The following is a 24,713-nucleotide window of genomic DNA, read 5'->3' as shown; positions in this document are numbered from 1 at the left end:
CAAATATGTTATGACGTACATCCGAAAGCTATATAATGTTATAATCCAATGTTACTGCAATTAAAAAATAAAATTAAATTAAAAAAAAGAATTTGTTGAGGGTCGATCTCATGTTATATCTTTTCTTTGCCATAATGAAGAAAAAGAAACTAATTCAGTACATGTACTTTTAGCCTTAAAAAATAGTAATTTCATAGGAAATCTAAGTGTTAGTTTATTTATCAATAACTATATTCCTTAGACAAATCATCTTACTTGTCTTCAATTTTTTTTCCTATATAAAGTGAGGAAATTGTATTATATGGTTTCCAGGGCCTATTCCAACTCTCAAAGTTCTATGGTATGTGGAAATAAAGTATGGTTTAAGTGTATTCTAATGATTTCAAACATTCATTAAGAATTTTCCCAATTTCAGATCGTGCAGATTTTCAAGAATTCCACTAGTATTTCTTGGAAGCCTTCTAATAGACATCCGTACTCCCTTTTGAACCTTGGGGGTCATCAGTACTGCTAAAACTGTTCCCATAGACGCTCTTGGAAGACCTAAGCTAAGAGAAGATAAAAGAATGAAGAAAAAAGACAAGTTGTAGAAGATCAGAAAGGGAAGAGAGAGTGAAGATAGTGAGGTGTATTTGGAGAGGAAGCCTCAGGACTATTCTGTAACACCAAAGCCATTCGTTGCTGTCCTGTGTTCCAAAAGTCAGAAAAAATGCCTTTACTTTGATAAAGAACAGAAGGTATACTATGTGGAGGTGAACTGGTCAAACGTGGATCTTGGTCGAATGCATCCATCAGTTGTATTGGACTTACAAAACTCTGCCCTTGACATTTAAAGATGACCCTTATCATTGCTACTGATCTCTCTTGGCAAATGACTACCTTTTGTATGCTGCTTCCCTGTGAAAACTACCCCTTGATTTGCAGTCAAAGCCACTATTTGAAGATTTTTTTTTATGTGCCTGTGCTTCTGATACTCTGGGCCCAAATCCTGGCTCAGAAACAACAATCCTCTCCCTAAGGTCTGCTGCCACATCCCAACACTGTCTCAGGGGTGTTTGAGGTGAGCATCCTTAAATCCTTCCTCTACTTTCCATTGTCCAATTTCTTTTTCACTTTGCATTTTTCTGCCCCTTTGTCTATCTGGTAGCCTGGTTTCATTAGAGAATCTTAGTGTGAGTGATATTCTTCTGTAAGACTTCTAGGTGATGCCAATGAAACTATGCAAGAAGCCAGTTAGCGTACAAGTCTCATAGCAAAATAAAAGGATAGGCATGACTTCTCTGCTCCTCAGCACCCTCTTACATTATACTCAAGTGCCACAGGGCCACTAAGATTTCCTTGAATTTACTTTTGCACTCTCTGCACTCTGTGCCTTTGCTCCAGCGATCTCTTTTTCCCGAAATACTCTCTTCTCTTTTTCCTTCCCCCCATCTGCTTTACAAATATGACTTACTGAAGAGGTCACCAAAGAATAAGGCGCTCCATTTTTGAGCACTTTGTTTATACTCATCACATTGTATTATGGCTACTTGTTTACATCTGTTCTGTAGGACCCCCAAACACACACACTATGCACATTCTATAAACTTTTTGTGAGTGGAGACTTAATTTTAACTTGTAATAAAAATGTACCCATTTCCTAACAGCAGCTGTCATCTTCCTTGTAAATTGTTCTACCCACAACTTTCACACATAAAGAATGAGAAGAGGGGGACAAATATAAAGAATGACTTACTTGGCGACAATCAAAATAAACTTCATGTTATCCCAGTCCAAGTGGTATAAAGCTTATATCATAAGAAGAGAATAAAAAACAGCATTCTTGGATGTATGCCTTGGCCTTGTTTAAAGGACCATGAAAAGAGTGAAATTTCACTGCCACCTCAGTAGAACCCAGTACTATAGCAGTGACACTGATCTTGGCAAATGTGGAACCAGCATCATTACTTTAGGTAGTGTACTGTAAACTTTCTTCATGACAGCGTTATAGATGCTATCTGAAGTGGGTATTCCAGCATCAACACTTGTTAAAATTGTGGTGACTGGTTCATTGTGTTTTTAACAGCTGCACATAAATCAATTCTTCTGTAATAGAATAGCTAGTGCAGCTACCAACAAAGATGAAACAAATTGTAATTTTCTGATATCTTTAGGTAACTAAAGAAGTATGCCTCTGTTAATAAACTTAACAAAACTCCCATGAATATTGTCACTTGCTCCTTTTATCACCTTTATCACCATGTCTTATTGGTCAATAGGAACATAACAGGAACTCACTTCCAGGCCAGAGGATTTTCAAGAAAATATTGACCAGCCTTAGCTAATTGAGAACAACTAAAAACCTACTGATCTTTATATCACACGCTAGGGCAATTAGGAACCTACCGTTAAGTGTGCACTCTGTGGTGTGCTAAGAGAGATATAAAATTGGTAGTTTAGTCTCCAGTTCTGTGAAGTGGGTGACAATATACAAAATCTTGAAGATCTGTACATTCTACTGCTCAATAAGGTGATAGAAACTGCAAGTGCTTGGAGAATACAAATTAAGGAGAGGTCCTTATAATATAGGGTTATTCCCAGAAGGCTTTTTTCATCTTACTCAGCTATTTACTATCCCACCCAAATCATATTTGCCAAAATTTGGGGTCTATCCTTCCTCCTATGGGTAGCAGATATCTGAGAGCTTTGCAGATGTTACAGATTTTGACCTTTCTTTCCAAAGTTGCATATGCCCTTATTTATACCCAATTGGTGGTGCTTTTATGCACATTTTTGTTTAATTATTCCAGCTTTATGCCTAAATATTGGAACCTGCTCTCTTTTTAATTCAATGGACAAGAAACATTTTCTGACCCTTTCACATATCCAACTTACCTGCCCATATTCTATTCCATTCATCTTCACACCTCAAGATTAGAAGGGACTATGTAAGGAGGTCTTAGCCTTTTGTTGTCCTAGCACTTAAAAAAACAAGTAGAGAAGACAAGAGACACCAAATATTTCCTAGAAAATGAGTAGGTCAAAGCTTTTGCCAATAGACCTGATCTAATCTACTTCTTCTATTTGGACAAAGCGTTTTATCAATATTTGACATACAATATATTTTACTTATTTATTTTCTTTATTTTTTGTATCTGCTACTAGAATATGAGCGCCATGAGGGCAGGGATTTTTATCTCTTTTGTTCACTGTTGTATTTCTAGAGGCGAGCATGTAATAATTGCTCAATAAGTATCTGTTAACTGAGTGAAAGGAAAGTTATCCGAGTCTCACTGAGGCCAGTGTTAGCTCAGGTACCTAGGGTAACTACAGGTAAGGAGGAGTGAGTAAAAGGTAACACATTTTTACTGAGTATTTTACTATGTATCAGATCCTCTGTTGACTATGTTTTACTTGGATTATCTCAAAAGCTCTGTGAAGTAGATAATATCTCCATTTGCAGATAAAGAAATTAATGTTCAGGGAGTTAATTATCTTGCCCAAAGTTGCACAATCAGTAAGTGGCAGGGCAGGATTGTTATGCTAGAAGTTTGATTCCAGAGCCTTTGCTCTTCTACCACACACCTCTGATCTTCTGGGAAGGCCAGGGAAGCATTTATCTATAATACAACCTGCTGCCACTTAAGTCGTACTCTCAGGAAGCCATATGTTCCCAAGTAGGGCTATAGGATGGTCACTGTGGTTAGGGAAGGACTTAAGACGATAGGAAATCTCTTTAGGTGGCACCTGTAGAGAAGATACGAGTCCCAGCAGCTCACATGAGGAGTTCTGTCAGTAAGGAAACTGGAGTCTAGCCTTGAATCTCCCATTATTGAGACATGACATCCCCTCCCAACCACCCCAAAATTCTCAGCAGAATGGCAGTAGGGGGTGGGGATGATTAGACCAGGTGACTGCCAAGGGCCCTGCCAACTCTAGGACTTCTTTTCTCTGACTGTGAATGAAAGGCATAACAATTAAGAGGCATTGTTATTTTCCTATCAGGGGCTCAAATGCTTTTCCAAATTTTACTTTTCCCATTGAGTCTTGTTGAAAGGTCCCTCCCCCACAAAATAATACTGATAATTGGTCCATCATTTTTTAAACATCCTACAAAATTTTCACCAACTCTATTCCAAATTTCACAGTGTCTGGACACTGAATATCTTACTTTTTCAGCTCACAGGCCTTATACTACCAAAATACATGGCTACATTAATCTTCACAGTAGCTTCTTGCTTCCTTATTGGGAAGTAAATAACCTTATCAACTACTCTGAAACGTAGCTATATAGGACTGTTTGCAAATGAGTAAATGTAGTTAGGGGAGGTGGTGTGATATATTCATTCAGTCAGTCAACAAATATTGATTGAGTATACCCATATGTGTCAGGCACTAAGTTAGGTGGTAAAATACTAAAGTTGCAGTCTTGAGACCAGTTTAACTCCTTATAAGCTATATTGGGCAAATTAATCTCTTTAAACCCCGTTCTCTCGTTTTTAAGAGAAAATAATAATAGTACCTGGTCTACCTACTCCAACCCCCAGAGTTATAAAATTTAAATATGAAATGATATGAAATACCTTTGTAAACTGTAATGCACTATTTAGTGTTGGTAGTTTTTATCTTGGACTCCATGTGTAGAATTTTAGTTAATGAGAGTCTTTTAGTTCTTGGACCCCATTTGTATATTTCATAAAATATCCTAAAATAAAAAATCACAAACAAGAACTCTAGTTTAGTGATTTGCCCAAAGTCTCTTAGTAAGTCATTGGTAATTTTAGAAGCAGAACTCAAGCTCTACTAAAGATAAAAGTTACATTGTAGTACCCCTTGCTGATTTGGAAAAACGTCTTTAAAAAATCCTAATGATGCCTTGTTAATATTTTAACATTCTACAGCCCACTCATTGCTCTTCTTTTCCAGAGGAATTTATATAAATATTTATGCAATTATGCATTCCTTATTCATTTGTTTTTAATTACTTTTGTTTAGTTTGTACATGGTGTTAAATTTATTTGAATCTGTTAAATGGAAGGTGCTTTTTCAGTAAGTCAGAGATAGCAATTCCCTACTCAGTCATACAATGGCAGTATTAATAGTGGTGATGTTCTGTAACAGAAAGGTTTGAATGAAGTAAGAAACTGTGCTTATAGGCTGCTGGCATAACAGCTTGTAAATGTTTCCTCTTCCCCTAGCAAAAGTTAAATATCAGCCAAACTTTGTATACTAGAGCAAGAGCTGTGCTGGTTCTATCTGCTGTAATCCATAGCATCCTTTATTTAAGTGATAATGCACTCTAAGGCCACGCCCTGCCCAGTCTGGTAAAGAGAATCACCTACAAACAGATGCCAGTATGTCTGTGTGAACTCTACCAGTTAAGCGTATCACTGCAGTTGATGTATGGCAAACTGTGGATCACTTGTTTCTGATAAAATTCCTTGTGTCTTTATGGTAAAGGCTTAGGGATAAACATTTCCAATTTGGTTTTCCTCTCTTCCCCTTCGCCTGCAAGCAGGAACAATAATTGTCGTTACAAAATAGAACTCTCCTTTGGGTTTTGACATTGACATCGCTCCCTAAGTGAAGAAGACAGTAACTTTGTTCACTATGTCTACCTCAGTTCCGTGTCTCTAAAGAAGTGAGAATAAGAAGTGGTAGAAAGAGAATGAGATGTTACCGGGGGAAGGTGTCCAGAGGACCATTCTAAAATATGTCATGAGGCGTATATTGACTGTCTGTGGAGGACACAGTGTGGAATGATGAACTGCAGTGTGTGAGTGTGTGTACACCTGAGCCAGGCGTGGGGGTGTAGTGAGCAGATAAGATGCCATCTACTTAGGAGAAAGAAACTGTACTTACTTAACGTGACTTGGAAACAGTTGTAAAACAAAAAGGAATGCAGCTAGAGCACAGGATGAGCAACCAGGGTAGGAAAAAAGTGCTAATAGTGTTGGCATGGTCACAAGGAATACTTAGTTACTGATGTCGGCTCAGACATCTTCCTTAGGAAGCTACCTTTCTGTAAGTTAAGGCATCCTAGACTATTATTCCTTGCCCTTGCATCACATTCAGCTTAAATTTCTTCCAGAAGTAGTAACTGTTTTCCTTTTGTTGATGACATTATTTGTAGAAAAAACATTTTTAAAACATGGAAAAGCAGTTTTGAAGTCCACAGGTGCCTTGAAACCATAATTGTGGTGAAAGAGGCAATTTTATCAGGAAGTGTGAGATCTCTGGGAATTGAGATATTAATGGTTTATTGTAGCAGGGAAGATACCAGGTTTGGGAATATGGAGTTGAGAAATGGATCTGGATCTAGGTAGAGTAGCTATAGCAGGAAACCTGTCGTAGATTGAAATGAATTCTAAAGATGAAATCAACTACTCAGGGGATAGATAGTATTTTTGTGCAGAGGCCCCATTACATTAGAGAATGAGAAGGAGAAAAGCTTTAAAGCAAAGTCAAAGAGAAGAATTTTAGGTGAATGCAAAGGAGCAGATCCCCCACAGCTGACGTGTGGTATACGCACTGAGAGAGAAATGTGATTCTTCAGTCTTAAAAGGCAATTAGCCAATATAACAGTAGACTGATGTTCTTGGAATCTTCACTCCTAATGAATCAATTCACCCTTGCCTAAGGGAACAAGAGGTACTACTCCAGTTATCAACCACCTCTTATAGTGTTCAGAGCTCCTACAAAGGTTAGCAACACCTTTGTGTGGCCAAGATAAGGGAAATTATAGAGGAGTGCCAAGAGAGGCTACTAACAATGGTCCCAGTGCCAAAGTTTGGATATCACTCCCTGCCCTCATTCCTCCAAACAAGGACTTAGAGATAAACTGCAATTCTGTTTAAGACACTAAAGAAAAGTATAGAATGATGGGTCTAAGTAAGAAACAATTGAGGTTTAAGTCAAATCTTGATTATTCAGGAGCTTATTATCTGGTTTGTGGGTTCGCCATACCCTTGGTATTCTTTATTCTCCGTTCTGCTGCCTGCCTTTTGGTAATTTTCTTGCTCAGTAGTTCTTTTACCAGGGGCTGGACAGGGAAGGAATAGGAGAATGACACTTTTATCAGTCAGTTTTTCTCCCTGTTAGTGCTTTGGTGAAGATTCTAATGGGGAAGGAGGCAGAAACCATGCACCAAAATGAGAGGTTTGAGGTCTCTGTGAATTTCATTTTTCTTCACAACCTCTATCCCTTGTGAAAAGGTGAACTAAGTGTATAATGTTTTGGGGGGGGAAAAATCCCACTTCCTATTAAGGGAGGAAAATCAACCCCTTAAAGAAAGTGCTGAAAGTTCTGTTTTTCAGACCCTTTTATCACTATATTGGGCTAGAAAATATGCTATTCCAGGCAAACTTTAATTGCTCCCCGAAGAGGGATAGATTAAACAATTTAATGTGACATTTACAATAATATGTTGTGGAATTTTTGGTGGTGGTGGTGGTCAGCATTTTTCATTTTTCCGAATCACCTCTAACAAGTTTGTTATTCACTAACACTATCGTACATGTTTGACCTCTATCTTAGTTATCCTAGCTCCTATCTGTAATCTCCTTTGCTAGGATGACTATGCTGTGTTCCATTTAATTCATCTCCTTACTCTCAATCTAATTATTTGGGGTTGTAACTAAGCCACATACGTCATTTTCTAGCTTATTTATGAAGTACAGATCTAATCATGTTATAAAACATGTTTTTGAAAGGTAAAGAATTTTCGTCATGGGTAAATTAACTTGGATCACAAAGGGCTATCCTTTGTGGTGGTCCAGGAAGCAATAAAAGTGTCATTTATTTTAATAAAATGTATGTGTGTAATATAGCTTATGGTTTACTTATGGTGAGGGAGAAGGAAGTCAGAGGCTTAGAAAAATCAGTTAATAAAATCCTAGGTAATTTTTAAGAAGAAAAGGATTAGAAAGACGAAGAAATGTAATTGTGTTTAATAAAGTATTTTAGAAACAAAATGTTGGGCTTATCTATTTTGTAGAATTAAATAACAAGTGATGATAAAAATCAGAAGACCCTTGGTTTTTTTTTAAGTTCTTGACTTCTTAAAATACTGTATATGCTCCAACAAAAAATATTTGTGTCAAATATAAGTGAAGCCAATATTCTTATATTTTAAAGGGAGTCTAGAAACAACAGAAATGCCTCATAAGTGATGTCAGCTATGTATTCATTATTTTTGAGTAAAAGATCTGTCATGGCATAACTAGTTCCATCCTTGCAGAACTGAAAAGGATTCTAATACAGAGAAAATATTTGTACCATTGTTTTTGTTTATTAAATCCTACCCTTTGGGGCTTAATTAGCGTTCATTTTGGAAGGATTGCAATTGCTGCTTGAAAGAAGTTTCTTGTTCAGAATTGCCTACTTACCATGCTGGTTTCCTCACTTCTTGTTTCTAGAAAATCATTTCTAAATAATAAACTATACAATGGTACGCACTGAGACAACTGATTAGTTTTTTGTGACTCCTTATAATTCTTAAAAATACAGCTTTCCTGGGGCTGGCCCCGTGGCCGAGTGGTTGAGTTCGCGCGCTCTGCTGCAGGTGGCCCAGTGTTTCATTAGTTCGAATCCTGGGCGCGGACATGGCACTGCTCATCAGACCACGCTGAGGCGGCGTCCCACATGCCACAACTAGAAGAACCCACAATGAATAATACACAACTATGTACCAGGGGGCTTTGGGGAGAAAAAGGAAAAAATAAAATCTTTAAAAAAAAAAAATACAGCTTTCCTGGGGACCAGCCCTGTGGCCAAGTGGTTAACTTGGTGTGCTCTGCTTCAGCGGCCTGGGGTTTCACCAGTTTGGATCTGGAGCGTGGACATGGCACTGCTCATCAGGCCGTGTTGAGGCGGCATCCCACATGGAAGAACTAGAAGAACCTACAACTAGAATATATAACTATGGACTGGGGGGCTTTGGGGAGAAGAGGAAGAAGAAGGAAAAAAGGAAAAGAAGATTGGCAACAGATGTTAGCTCATGTGCCAATCTATAAGAAAAAAAAATACAGCTTTCCTGATGACCAGGAGCCCTAACAGCCTGATCCCTGGAGTGATAGATGGGAGACCCAACTCTCCCACTAGCTTGCTGTGGAACTTTAAACAAGTCACTTAGCCTCTCTCAGCTTTACAGTTTCATATAATCTATAATCACGCCTTCTCTGGTCACCTCACAAGGGAGCTGTGAAGTGGATGTGAAGGAAAGTTGAAAAGCTAAGAACACTCTCTGAATATAAGTTATTATTCTTAATATAAGCTGTCAAGCATCTGTTTAGTGACAGCAATAAGGGAATGTTCCTGCGTTTGCAGCTTTTTCGAATTTATCAATATTACATCTTTAAGCTCCAACTCTTCACTGAATCACACAAGATAGTACTTTGGTAATACAGTTCACCACTATGCTGAAGGGCAGAAGCAACCATTTAAAAAAATGTAGCTTGCTAGAAGATATCTGGGAAGAAGCAACAGATATATTGCCACATTGAGCTGAATCATTTTGTTGACCACAAGGCAGAACAGCAGCAAGCTCAGAAGGGAGAACTGTAGTCATTATCCAAAGGTCAGGCTTGATAAGAAGACTTGGCTGTTTCCTCCCCTGACTCCCAGATGTCTGAGGGGGTATGTGGGCAGCAGGGGGAGCCAGAAATCTCAATGTAGAAGAAAATGTTTAAGTGATTTTCTGCGAATAGAATTGGCTATGTTCTGTGCAGAATGACAAGATTCCTGTCTTCAAGGAGTTCTTAGTCTAAGGAAGTAAGGATTTCAGGGAAGCAGGGATTTCAGGCAGAGTCCACATCTGTCTTGTTGCTTGGCTCAAATAGGCATTCCAAAAATGGCATTTGGATGATTGGATAGATGAATGGGTGGACAGACGAGTAATGAATGAACAATAAACTTTGAAAGGTAATTCCTTGGAGTTACTATTTGGAAAAGCAGAGGTGACAACTTGAAAACTTTTAACAGTGTGACTTAGAGTCAAACATATACTTCAGCTAAAAATTTCAATACCTGAAATTCAGACCAAGGGTGGGGAATACATTTTTTTATTAGTTTGTATGTAAAATGAAAACAAAACTAAAAATCAAGGATTCCAGCTCTTATATGTAAAGCTACACTCCAATGAAGTATATTACGAACTATATTATGAAGATATGTTGAATAATTTATCATAATTATTTTTAATCAATTTGATTTATTTCCTACCAAAACATCTTGGAGGTAACATTTATACTTTTTCTTTAATCGATGGTGAGCCATACATCAGTAAAAACATTAATCCCAACACAAACCCCACAGGGTGAGGCAACATAGTACAGGAGAAAGATTTGTAGCCAGAAAATCTGGGTTCCAGCTTCTCCACATATTCATGTTATGACTTCAGGTAAATCACTGAAGCTCCCCTGAGCTGCGATTTTCTCAACTACAAACCAAGGACATTAATTCCTTCTCCTGTCATAGAGATGTTGTGGAAGCCCCTGGTAAGCTGTAAAATTCGATGCTTATATCAGTTATTGTTAGAGCAGGAGTTAGAAATAATGTCCTAGTGCTCCAAGACTTTGGTTTCTGGCATTCTGGTGTAGAGGGTGGAGTGCAGTTCTGGAATGTTAGCCACCACCCTGAGAACATTCAACTTAAAGATAGTGATGTGAAAGATTCCTCAAAGTTAATATTAAACAAAATACATTTAACATGACAGTTGAACAGATTCTAAGGTACAAGTTTAGACTCCATTTAGATGGTGCTCCTCTTTTGAAGACTTCTCTAGACTTCACTTATATTTGCCAATCCACGTGGCTTATACCATGCACTACTCTGCTTTGCAATGACCAGAAGGGAATTGTTTTCATTGATGGACCCTCATAGGATTTGACAAGCTCCAAAGTTGTTAGAAGTTTTGCTTTAATATAATTGTCACTCCCACTAAACTGTAAAATGACCACTTCAATTTGGAGGATTATTATCCTACTAAACATAAATCAATTCACTATCCTCTAAAATGTAACCGTGTTTAAGAGCAATAGGCAAGACATAGCCATTCTCTGTGTGTTGGATGAGGTTGTAAATGTGTCACCAAATGCTCGAATCAGGTTGTTACTGTAGCACAATCCTATTTCCAAGAGGGAAGACAACTATTAAGAAAGAGCTTAGAAAAAATGACATTTTATAGATGTATTAAAATAGAAAACATAAGCTGATTAGGCAAAGTTCCAAAGATTCATTAGTTTATTAAAGTAGATTGAAATGAATGTTTGAGAGATTTAAATAAATTAACCTTTAATGAGTACCCAGGGGCCAAGGAAAAAGAATGACAGAGGATTAGGAGTATTTTGTCTGATTGTTGCATAATGCACACTGATTAGTTTTTTTTCTGAATGCTCATTGCTGTATAACGATACTAATAAATAAAAAAGATTAAATTTAAAATATCTCTAGATTGTAATTGTTGCCTGGTCTTATGTGTACACAAATACCATGCTTAGATTTAATAGCAGTCCCTATAACTTCGGCAGAGGGAGACAGGAGTTTTTGTCATTACATCATTACGTTTTGAAATGTCTTACATGTGAGCAAAGCTTCAGTCAATTAGGATAATTTATTCCTAACACGTTGGACATGCTTTTAGCATTTCTGCATTAGATTCTTATTCTGAGTTTCACAATACTTGTACTCTAAATAGTGATAATTGATAGCAAGTTACTTAGAAGATTTATTGGTATTTAAATATCCTATTTAAAAAAAAACTTTGTGCTCCCTCACAAGTTCTGGTTCATAATTAGCAAAATTCTTAAAGAGATTGTTTTTGGAGCAGTGTCGGAAATGCTTTGATTTTTTCAGGGTTCCTTCACTGTGCTACTATTAAATCATTTACTGACTGTGAAGTCAGTTTCGAGTAGTTGATACTAGGAAGGTATTCTTCCAGGCCTCCCTCCTCTCTTGTTTTCTACCCCTATTACTGAGTTTTATATTGGGTTTCTATTAATGTCCACCGTCTAGACTTTTGTTATTGCTGTTTTATCTTAAACTCAGAGCTTAGATAGTGTATGGTTCAATTCTCGTTTTTTAAGTGAGGAAACCTCAACCAAGAATGACTTGCCCAATGTTCCCCACTGAGTTGATGGAAGACCAGAGACCAGAGCCTGTGTCTTTGTGGCCTGTTCTTCCACTATACTTGACTGCTTCCTTTGCATTTTTTACTTTACCAAATTCTTCCTAAAGTTCAGTGGGATCACTGAGGAATCGTTGAGGTGACAGGTGACATAGGCAAACCACGGCAGCCTGATTTTATTAAATTTTAGTTGTAGTTTAGATGCAATGCTTCCCAACATTCTTCATGACATTGTGCATGTAGTGGCATAAATGAATGGTCTACTTGAGGGCAGGGGTGACTGGCCTGGAGTCCCAAGGATCGTGAGATTGGAGGCCAATCCCTGAAGCAGTTTGAATCTTTCTCTGGAGGTAAGAAAGCAGACATAATATTTCTGAAGTATTTTAGCTGGTATCTCCTGGAGCAAGGAAAGGAATATAATCCTATAATTATGCTTTGCCTAATTTTTTCCCAGAACTTCAGTTTCTTTGCTTGTTTGTCAGAAACTCTTCTAATCATTCTTTCCATCTTTTCCATAGAAGCATCATAAACTGGACACGTTTAAGGCTAACCTATTTATACAACACAACCAATACAGTTCCCTGCATATTATAGGTAATGAGTAAATGAACTTCCCTCCAAGTGTTATCTGGTTTTAACATAAAAAATACAGCACTTTGGGGAGTGCATACTCATTTGCTCCATTTAGAGCAGTGGTTTTCAGTCCTGGCTACACATTAGAATCACTTTTTAAAAACCAGATGTGTAGGCCCCACCCTGACCAATAAAATCAGAATTTCTGCGGGGTGGGGGGGGGGGGGGGTGGTGTGGAACTCAGGCATTGGTATTTTTAAAAAATTTTCCCCAGGTGATTTTAATCTGTTGCCAAGGATGAGACACACTGCCTTAAAGTCTCAATCTCTTCTGGGGACGCTCCTAACAAATCTATGATGTCAGGGACTGAGTCGAGCAGGAAGTAGCTGGTGAAAAACAAAAGAATATGGGAGCTGCTTTTGGTGCTGTTCATTTTGTAGAAAACCAGATGTAGATCACATGTGTACCAAAGTAAACATTTGCCTTTTAGAATCCCAAGAGGAGGACCCTTAAATAGAATTGGTTTACTGCACTGTGGCTATATTGTCCTGCTGGGCATCTGCTCAGGAGGCTAGGCTGCTTGGTCAGGTATCTAAGGCCTTACTTCATTGCAATTCATTTCTTCTTTCCACCATCATCCTAGACAGGTGCCCAATTTCCAGGAAATTCTAAGCATGTAAATTTACGAAGGCTGTAAAGTTACCAATCCAAATCTGTCTCCAAGGGATGCATTTCCCCACATCTAAGGGGGAGGGGCTGAAAAAAATAACAAAACAACCACAATGGAAGATGGAGATGGATTCAATTAGGGAGGGAGTAAAAGTAGAAATGATCTTCTAAATCAGAGTAACACTTTGGCTTTTGAGACCCATTCCAAGATCCCAGTGACATCAGTTGGATTGAGAGGATGTTTAGGACTTTTCCAGTCCTGGATTCTTCTTAAAGCAGTTTTGGAAAGTTACCATGCTGTCACACTCCTGTGACTTCGCTTGGTACAACAGCTTCCTCTATTGTTTAATCAGAATAATTGGATTGTATGCTTGCTGCCTCTCGGGTGCCTAAAACTCTCAGATGTTAAGAATCTGTGCAATGTTCAAGGCCCATCTCACACCATGTAACATGACTAACTCCCATACAGTGCTATTTTGTTACAGAGAAACTCTTAAGTTGAAAATGTTCATAGAATTGTATTCAGCTATGGCATTCTCTTCAACTTAGTCCATCACTTCACAATCTCCTAGGAGCTCTGATTTGCTCTGTCAGTTGTTTGTCTCAAAGCATCTTCCTAAAATGAATTTACTTTAAAGTTAAAGATGATTATAGTGCTTCTTCTCAAGGAGACAATTACATTGCTATATTCTTTGGCAGGGAGGAAAACAACGTAGCATTAATTTTTCCAAGCTTTCTTTGAGTGTTGTTAAAAGGAGAATTGTCAGCTTAATCCAACAAACTATAGTAACCAAAAGACAACTGCTATTAAAATGCAAGATTTTCTAATAAGACCATTTTGAGGAGTCGTTTGGAAGGAGAAGAAGAGGGAGAAATATGAAAGGAGAAAGGGAAGGAATCTATTAAGTATTCCTGACCTTCAGAGACACTTTTGTCAGTGAATGCTGTAGACAAAATAAACCAAGTCTGAGACCTATTATTAAAACGTTTTTCTCCCTCCTTAGCCCAATACTATGTTATCCTGCCTCTTAGACTGTTATGCTTTTTTTTTCTGGAGGGATTGATATCTTTTGACAGGCTTTGTTAAGAATACATAGTAAAGGTCAAGTAAGCCATTCACTGGTGTTTCCTGGCAGCCTTTATGCCATGGTAAATGGAGATTAGAAGTGGTTTTATTTTTCAGCATAGCTTTGTGGATGTGCTTCCTATAGATTGTGCATTTTCTCATATTGAAGCCCACAAACCTTGCAGGATTTTCAGAACTGTGACTTTGGTTTTAAAATGGAGTCATCACAGACTCCTCTCTTTCCCTCAACTTCCAGGTCCAATCAGATACTAAATCCACATGATTCTACTTCATGAATATCTCTGAAATCCATTCATTTCTTTCCATCCATTGCCACAGTCTGAAGTGACACTGCTGTCATCTCTCTGCTCTATCACTGTGGTATCTAACTGCTCTCTCTGCCTCTGGTGCCTTCTCACCTCCACTGCATCCTTCGTTCTGCCATAAGCCTGAGTTTTCTAAGGCACAGATCAGATGTTGACAACCCCCCACGCAGATCACACACAAACCCACAAACATGCAGCATGAACCCTGAGGTCCTGCAGTAAGTGCTCTGATAAAAAGACTCTGTACTCCTGTGGAAAGAGCCTTTGGGGAATAGAAAACATTTCAGTGAAGAGGTGACATTTGAGCAGGGTTTTGAAGGATAAGTAAAAGTTCTCCAGGTGAAGAAAAGGGAAAATTATAGTTCAAGCACAGGGAATGGTATGTACAGAAGCACAGAATAGAGAGCCCAGAAATAAATCCACATATGCTGTCAATTGATCTTCAGCAAGGGTGCCAAGAATGCATAACGAGAAAAAGATATGGGGGCCGGCCCCATGGCTGAGTGGTTAAGTTCACACACTGCACTTTGGCAGCCTGGGGTTCCCCGGTTGAGATCCTGGGGGTGGACCTACACACCTCTCATCAAGCCATGCTGTGGCAGCATCCCTGATAGAGGAACTAGAATGATCTACAACGAGGATATACAACTATGTACTGAGGCTTTGGGGAGAAAAAAAAGAGGAAGATTGGCAACAGATATTAGCTCAGGGCCAATCTTCCTCACCAAAAAAACCCAAAAACCACGAAACAGAGATAATCTCTTTAACAAATGGTATTGAGAAAACTGATATCCACAAGCAAAAGAATGAATTTGGACCCAAATCTTACACCATACACAAAAATCAACTTAAAATGGATTAAACCTTTAGACATAAAACCTGAAACTGAAAAATTCCTAGAAGAAGATATAGGGGGAAACCTTCATGACACTGATCTTGGCAGTGATTTCATGATATGACACCAAAAGCAAAGGCAACAAAAGCAAAAATAGACAAGTGGTACCACATCAAACTAAAAAAGTTTTAGCACAGCAAAGAAAACAATCTACAGAATAAAAAGGAAACCTACTGAGTGGGAGAAAACATAGGGGATTAAAAATTTTCCAAAATATATAAAGAACTCCTACAACTCAATAGCAAAAAATCCCCTAATAACCCAATTGAAAAATGGGCTAAAGACTTGAATAGACATTTCTCCAAAGAAGATATACAAATGGCCAAAGCTACATGAAAATGTGTACTCAGCATCACTAATCATAAGGGAGATGCAAATCAAAACTACAATAAGATATCACCTCACACCTGTGAAGATGGCTATTATCAAAAAAGAAAAAAAAGATAAGTGTTGGTGAGGATATGGAGTAATTGGAACCCTTGTGCTCTTTTGGTGGGAATGCAAAATTGTGCAGCTGCTATGGAAAACATATGGAGGTTCCTCAAAAGATTAGGAATAGAACTGACATATGATCCAGCAATCCCACTTCTGGGTATTTATCCAAAATAATTGGCATCAGGATCTCAGAAACATATTGGCACCCCAATGTTCATTGCAGCATTATTCACAATAGCTAAAATTTGGAAACAAAGTAAATGTCTGACAGATGAATGGATAAAGAGAGTGTGGTATATATATACAATGGAATATTATTCAGCTTTGAAAAAGAAGGAAATCTTGCAATATGCTAGAACATGGATGAACCTTGAAGACATTATGCTAAGTGAAATAAGTCAGTCAAAGAAGGCCAACTATTGCATGATTCCACTTACATGAGGTATCCAAAATATTTAAACGCATAGGATCAGAGAGTAGAGTGGTGATTACCAGTGGCTTGAGTGGCAGTGGAAATGGAAAATTGCTAATCAACAAGCATAAAGTTTGAAATATGCAAGATGAATAAATTCTAGAGATCTGCTGTACAGCATCATGCCTGTTAATGATACCATATTGTACACTTAAAAATTAAGAGGGTAGGTCTCATGTTAAGTGTTATTACCACAATAAAATAAATTTTTTTTAAAAAAGCAAAGAGACACGAGAAGACATAGCATGTTTGAGGAATTTGAGAAGTGTAGTATGACTGAAGCAAGGATGCTTGGGGGAAGTGGCAAGGAATGAAGCTGATGCAGTAATTTGGGCCAGATTTCCTGTGTATTTATCTGCCTTTCTTTCTGGTTGTGATCTCTTTGAGGAAAGAAGCTTTGTCTTATCAAGTACTGAAATCCTTGTGCCTAGTACACTGCCAGGCACACAGAATTGTTTGAATGAATTGGATAAATAAGGAGAGAGACTATCTGTCAGTATTATTTCATTGATTCATTCATTCCAATATGTATTGAATACCTCAGTTAGACTCCAGAATAGAGCAAAATTAAGATCCTACTTTTTCTTTTATACTATAACAGTACTAAAACTTATTTCAAACACAGATTAGTTCTTTTTTGCAGGCTTTTTCCTTTATAGTTACAGTGTTTTCTGAAGGAGTAGATTCTGGCTTTCCCCTAGGTAGTAGGTTTGTCTTCAGCCCAGGGACTTCTCTAAAGGAGTTAATCACTTGTTAACACCCGGGATTGATACTCCTGAGGTAGAACTGTTATAGGAGAGGTATAGATCTCTAAAGATGCATTAGCATGTTACAGGAACCTCTGTTTTCTCCTGTATGTTTAATTTCACAGCCAATAGCAGGGCTATTTATCATACATTCTTGGAAAACTAGTTCAAATGAGGATCAAAGACAGGAATGCAGAAAGCATAACTCCAGAACATTAATGATACACTATAGCAAAATTAATGGGATGGGGGGAATGAGGGAGGATAAAACTTTTGAACATGTAAATGAAGATTTACTGTATTTATGTAGTTCTATCTTTAGGAAATGCTAAATCACAAACTCATCATTGGTTAATTAGAAGGTAATTAAAATTGTAGCACAGTGATTGGATAAATAGTTAATGAAGCCTGAATGAATGAAGAAAGGAAATCTGGTGAAATCACTGTGTAATTTTGGGAAAAGCAAAGATATAAATGTTATTCATTCCATCAGTCTTAAAGGATGCCAATATCTTTCTAACATTAATTGATAAAATTAACTCTCCAAAGACCAATAGAGTTGCAGCTCTCACTCTCCCTTTCAAAACACCCTACACTGAAATGCAGATTTATCTGACTGCTCCTTCAATTTTCACTCACTTACAGCACGTGAAATTATTTTGCTGAACCTTGTTTATAATTTATTTACTGGCATCTTAAGAATCTACTAGAGGAAATTTGTGTACTCTGTGTGTAGTAACTGTTCCTACTCAAAGAACTGGCTCAGCCTAGGCTCCTGACCAGATCCAGCTGACTAGCTGGTTTTCAAAAGCAGTAGAGTGGTTTCTGAAGGAAGAACTGTGCTTACTTTTGATAATTACTTCAGCTTTATGAAATCAATCAGCCTGAAGGGAAGACCTCATTACGTATCTGACAAGATAGACACTAATTTCAATACCAGAACAACTCTCTATCCTCAGGCTCTGAAATCTGCAATTATTTATTTTATTTAGACAGAGACACCCATAATACAGTACCTCTGGGAACGTTCTCAGGCAAGTATTAAACAGATAACCTAATGGTCAGTGTGTTAGGAACCTGCCCTTTTCCTGTCACTCAGGTGGAAAATTGGTCAACAGGAATTGCAGCATGGCCTAGAGCCAGCTCAAAGCAGCCACTGATGAATCACCATCTTCTCATCCCCCACCCCAAAAGATGTGGAGAGAAGGGTAATTGCTGTTACTGTTCCCAGGGCTAAAGTACAGGAAAATAAAGCTTTCTCTTCTCAGTTCCTCTGAAGACTGCCAGACTTTATCCTAAGGAAAATGATAGATTGCCCATCTACCATCTGTCACTTTGAACTGTTCTATCAAATCAACAATTTTTTTGAACTTTGTTTTCATTGAGGAATGTGATTTTACTGTGTTTCCAGGCCTTAAATTGTACAGGGGACAAAAGTCCTGAAGCATTCTTCTTCTTGAAGTTGGAAATATGTATTTTGCTTTCCTGCTCATGGAACTCAAACGCCTTAACAGATTTAGTTCAGGCTTTTCTCAAATAATTCACCTTTATCAGGCCTGGGAGATGTCAGCCCTACAGGAAAAACAGAGAACATTCGGAGCATAGGAAAATATGGATTTAGAGAGAAATGGTCCTTCTCCATTCCAGCTCTAGTGTCACCATTAGCAGTATTCTAATAATACAGCACCCAGCTGAAACTGAGCACTGATTAAAGCTTTGAGAGGAGGCATTTTAGTTGTAAGGGGAAAATGTGGTTCTTTCATGTTGGAAAGTTCAAGGTGGTGACAAATATGGTCTCTCCTCCTAAAAATAGTGGAAGCAAAGAGCAGTCACTGACTACTCCCAGCATTATTTATTAAGGATTTACCTTGATGGCTGTGTATTATCTGAAAGAAAAAGGCTTATAAAAGGAATGCAAGGCTAACATCTTCCAAGCAATAAATAGAATGTAGTCTGAGGGCCTAAGGAGACACACTACTCAAATTTTCTTATTCCATTTTTGAGGCAAATGCATATAAGTCCAAGACTGGGTTAGAAGAAGGGAGCTAACACTTATTTAGTGTCTAATACATGCTAGATCCTAAACATACATTCTCTTATTTAATTTTCCTCACTTCCCTGTGAGGAAGTGAGGAAAATTATCAGCCCTATTTTATACTGCAGAAACAGTCCCAGAGAGATCAAGTGACTTGTCTTATACACCTTGTAAGTGGCACACCTAGTAAGTGGCAGATGTGGTTTGAATCCAGGTCTTACTCTAGGGCAGAGCTGTCTAGTAAAACTTCCTGTGATGATGGAAATATGCTATACCATGCTGTCCAATACACTAGCCACTAACCACGTGTGGCTATTGAGCACTTGAAATGTGACTAGTGTAACTGAAGAACTGAGCTTTTCATTTTATTTAATTTTAATTCATTTAAACTTAGATTTAAATAGCTACATGTGGCTAATGGCTACTGTATCGGACAGCACATCTCTAGAGATTGCCTTTTCTTAACTGTAGTTTGTAAAGCAGGAATCTGTAACCTGGTGTCTATAGAACTATTAAGAAAAGATCCATATGTGGGGTTTCTTTTATAGTGTTTTCTCATATAAGGGTCTTAGTGGAAGGACTGTTCTGTCTCTTGGAAAGGGAGAACGAAGTTATGCAGAGTCAAGGTTAAGGGTAGAGTGTATGATAGTCTACCACTACTCTCGAAAGAGTCTTCAGGGATCCTAGGATGGAGGGGATACCAAGAATGCTGAAGGAACCCCAAAGTCATCCTTCCTTCTTCCCTTAATATGAGCCCCAGCAGCAGGTTGGTTGGCATCTGGGATGGGAAACACAACTGTTCCACTGAAATTTGTAGCTGTGTTCAGTTCAGTGCACATTTCTTGAGAGCTTATGATATTATACAAGGTACCATGCCAGGCATCTTGGGGTAGGAGAGGTTTAAAAAATGGGATGTAAAGTCTGTCCTCAAGGAATTTACAACTTTAATGGTGGTAGGGCAAGGCAAGGCGGGAAGGGGGAAGATAAGACAAATACTCAAAGAATTATAACACAAGGCATGCTCTAAAAGTCATAGAAAAAGTACAGGTTAAGATCTGAGGAAGGCAAGAATAGTGTTTTAAAAAATCCCAAGTTCCTTATTCTACTGCTTATTAGCTGTGTGACCTTGGGAAATTTACTTAAACTCTGTTCCTTGTTGTAAAATGGGAATAATAACTAGAAAATAAAATAATGGGATGATATATGTAAAGCAGGGCACATTCTTAACAGCCAATGAATGGTAGTTCCCCTGCGGGCCCTGCTCCATTGCTGTGTGTGAATTGGGTTCGGTGAAAGTGGATTAAGGAAAGGCATCATGAAAGAAATAGTATCTAAGGTAAACTCTAAAGGAAGGATAGTATTTTGAAGGTTGGAAATCAAGAAAGAGATGGAGGAGCAGCATGAGCCAAAGGTGTGGAAGTAGGAAAGTACTGGAATGATTCGATGAATGCTAGATAGTCCCATAAGTGTCAGCCTTTTCTACTCAGTGTGATTCCCCACACCAGCAGGATCAGCGTCATCTGGGAACTTAGAAAAGCAGACCACAACCCAGACTCACTGAATCAAAATCTACATTTTAACAAGATCTCCAGGGAACGTGTGTGCACATTAAAGTTTGAGAAGTGTTGGGGTAGAGTACAAGATGGGGCGCGTAGCCTGACCAGGAAGTTTGGGGAATCACTACAAGTTGCTGAAGGGTCACCGTAAATGAAAATCTGCCTGTGACCTGTATCACACCTTGAAAAAGGTGACTTAAGCGTAAATTTTGTTCTGAAAGTTCTTATCTTCACCACCATTCAAACAAGCACCTTAACAGAAGAGGACTTTGGCCCTTTTCTTTTTCGTCACCTCCCCGTTACCCTCACTCACCCGTTAATCTTTTTCAATTACCCTTGCTTCAGCTAAACCAGTTATACAGAATATTGAACTCATGAAATTGACAAAGTAGGTTTCATTTGTTTGACATCAGCTAAGACCTGGAACTGAGAAATGTTCATTTTTTTTGGCCGTTAACCCCTGTGGCTGGAGAGTGATATTGCAGTTCAACTCTTGTAGACATTGTAAATATTCCCTCAGAAGTAGCAGGTGGAGCGGCTGGGTAGTGAGAGCTGAAAATGTAAAGTCAGAGGTTTTCACGCCTAAAGTGAGGAAGGAGGAGGGGCTCCCAGGCATGGATAAATCCTACAAAAGCATCTGACAGCACATTAAGGGCCTGGCCATTACCCTCACCCCTTATTTCTGCAAAAGTTTTGAATTAAAAACTAATTTGGAGACCCTCTCCTTTCCTTTACCATCGAGTCCCATATCTGATTTTAAACTGAAGTCAATTGGAAAATAGGACCCAGGTTACAGAAATTTGTTTTATACACAAATTAGCTACAATGTTCCTTTTGCCAAAAACTGATATTCTATTTTTTCAACATGAATGTCTGTCTGGAGATTGCTGCCTTGAATTGAATTTACCAGATTTCACAGGACCTATCCATTTTATTTTGAAGGGAACTAATCCAGAGAATAATTGTGTTCCTTTTTTGCTAAGGTTGTACCACCTTAAGTCTGTGGGCCACAGCTGCAAATAAGTGGCAGGAACCCAAGGGTCACATTTCAGTACTATAACCTGGGGCAACCATTAAAAGTGTTAGATTGCATCATGAAGGTTAGTCCTAATTTAACTTGATAGTGGAAAGCTCTGTAAAGTGAATTGTCACAGTAACGATAACAGCAGCTGAGCACAAAGAGATCATTGATCTTCTTTCACAAGAATCATGAAAATTCTTCAGTGCTGTCCTCAAAGCCCAGGCATTATTTGCATCTGTATGGCAGACATCATTGCATGTGAACTCCTTGACCTGCAGATTGGAGGATTCACTGAGAATCACACTTCATTCTGAGATGTTTAATCCCCTGGTTCCATTGGGTGAGAAATGTCATTCTCCAAGGACCCCACCCCCACGCTTTCCAATATGCATACTTTCTAAAGTGACTTCATGTGTGTTATGAAGTCAGATAATCTGTATTTTGACATGACATGAAATAGCAGCTGGTCAGCTGTCTAAACCAGTCAACCTGCTTTTAGATGAGATTACATTACAAGATGGACTTGTTTAATTGTGAGCATAAGATACAGAAATAGCAGAAATCTACGACACTAATGTTTATTATCTATTTTCCTTTATTTTATCAATTCGTGATTCCTTTTAGACAAACTGCATGTTGTGGAGTTAGGCAATGAGGGGAAACGATGTGAGGAGAAATGAATAGGCAAGTTTCAAAGTTTTATTAAATATATCCTCAGGAATGAAAAGGCGAGGACTATGAAAAATGTATAAGACATTAGAAAATTTCTAACTTTGCTCTGTTAATTATCTATGACTCCTTCATTTGGTTTTTGTTTTCTTGGAGTTTGTTTGCAGTGATTATCAGAAGAACCCTTAAAAAGTTAGACATCCCATGTGCTCACTCTAGGGACAACAAGCAAGTTAACAATTCAACAAAATGCATCCTACTTCATAGGCAGGGAGATGAAAGGAACCCTCAAAATAGAATAGATGATGGTTTTTAAAAAGGTAAGGAAAGCAAGCTGAATCTTGAAGAGGATAGCATGGAATGGTCCCCAGGCTAAAAAGTGCCGCCTGGATTTAGGCCTGTCAGGAATTCTATAGATAAGATTCCTGCATTGCATAGAAGAATGAACTAGATAACCTCGAAAGTTTCTTCCTAATCTAATATTTTCCAGTTTCATCATGTCTAGTAGAAATATGATATAGCTTCCATAAGAGATTTAAGGATAAAGTCTGTAGTTGGGGTGAGAAGTACAATATAGTAATTGCTAATATTTTACATTTAAATCATAATTGAAATTTCAGCAACGACAATTCTTGAAATTAAAGTGATGGCTTTCTTTTTAGAATTTAGATAGTTTTAATGGGATTCTTTTACTTAAAATAGCATTTGGCATGTATCACACATACATGACACAGAAAAGATCCTGTAAGTACCTATTAATTTACTGATTTATTGGATTATGTAGTGCTATCTTAGGGAAGGAATGAAACAATACAATAAAAGTAGCTAGGAAGCACTGATGTCATAGGATTTTGCTATCTCTATATCCCTTGTTCTCAACTACAAATCTTTGGAGACTGTATTGGGTCCTGGATAACGTAAAATTTGGATTTGTATTCAATGAATCAGCTTACTGAGTCGGATGTCTTTCTCTCCTTGATATCAGATCTTTTTCTATAAAAAACAAGGCCTGAGATAGTGTGCCAAATTTTCAGGATTTTCATATATCTGGATCATATATGAGGTGGATATACAGAAAATACCTGAAATCTCAGTCTTATTCAGTGCCAAATAAAAATCTGTACGTTAGTATCAAGAAACAAATACCTAAATCCCCAGAGTTATCATCTGGGACTAAATAAAAGGCAAGTACAATTATAGTCAAATGCCTATGACTGAATACCTTTAATTTGTCAGATTTTTTTCCTGGACTCCTTCAACTTTTAGAAAAAAGTACAAATAGCAATGAAAAGGTTCAGTGGGGAAAGAAGGGTATATCCTTGGATCAGGGCAAATTCAGACCAGTCTCCTCACATTGTACATTAACAGTTCTAGAAATTAAAAATGGAAATTCAAAATTATGATAAAAAGCAGTTAATATTTATTGAACATCTACTATATGCCAGATGTGATGCAGAATGTCCTACATACATTATCTCATTTAATCCTTTTAACAGTCTGATGAGTTAGGTACTGTTATTAGCCTCCTTTTACAGATCATGGCTCTGAAGCTCTGTAAGATCCTCAGTCATCTACTTAAGGAAGGAAAATGGACTAACATATTATTCTGTAAAATTACCAAATGCAAAACAAAATAAGAATAAAATTTTCTGATTAACCATCATTAATCAGAACCTTTTAATCTCTGAGCATTCCTTTTGATCAAGATGTCACCATCCTGTAGTATAGTACTCAAATAGTGGAACTGCATTTGAAATCTAATTAGTTTAAGTAATGTTAATATAATCAGCACCAGAACTTTTAAGTTGTGGCATTAATTCTTGATTATCAGCTGTCAAGTGTTTAACTACTACGTGCGTTAATACAATGAGTTACCTACTTGCACCTATTGAGCATTCATTCAACACTCACTACATGCCAGACATGGTGCTAGGCACCAAGGATACAGTTGTGTGGGGGGGACAGAGATCGAGAGAGATCGAGATCCTCCTTAGAAGAACTTACAAACTTACAGGGAAAGTTTACTTTAATTCACTTAGAATAATAAGATAGGGGCTGGCCCCCGTGGCTGAGTGGTTAAGTTCACGCGCTCCGCTGCAGGCGGCCCAGTGTTTCGTCGGTTTGAATCCTGGGCTCAGACATGGCAC

The 24,713-nt window shown here is 38.0% G+C and overlaps 1 protein-coding gene across 29 annotated transcripts in view; it reads left to right on the top strand.

Moving 5' to 3' along the window:
- ENOX2 (ecto-NOX disulfide-thiol exchanger 2) overlaps positions 1 to 24,713 on the top strand; it is a 258,731-nt gene that overhangs the window by 76,084 nt on the left and 157,934 nt on the right. For 4 of the 29 annotated variants that reach the window (XM_070606292.1, XM_070606277.1, XM_070606275.1 and 1 more), the window contains one exon: positions 416 to 1,060. The exons of the other annotated variants lie outside the window; for them this stretch is intronic. The gene's annotated coding sequence lies outside the window, so the exon portion shown is untranslated. The remainder of the gene's footprint in view (positions 1 to 415; positions 1,061 to 24,713) is intronic. 29 annotated transcript variants of the gene reach the window in all.

Source organism: Equus przewalskii, chromosome X (assembly GCF_037783145.1).
Source record: "Equus przewalskii isolate Varuska chromosome X, EquPr2, whole genome shotgun sequence".
Taxonomy (NCBI): domain Eukaryota; kingdom Metazoa; phylum Chordata; class Mammalia; order Perissodactyla; family Equidae; genus Equus; species Equus przewalskii.
This window is presented reverse-complemented; position numbering and strand designations above follow the sequence as displayed.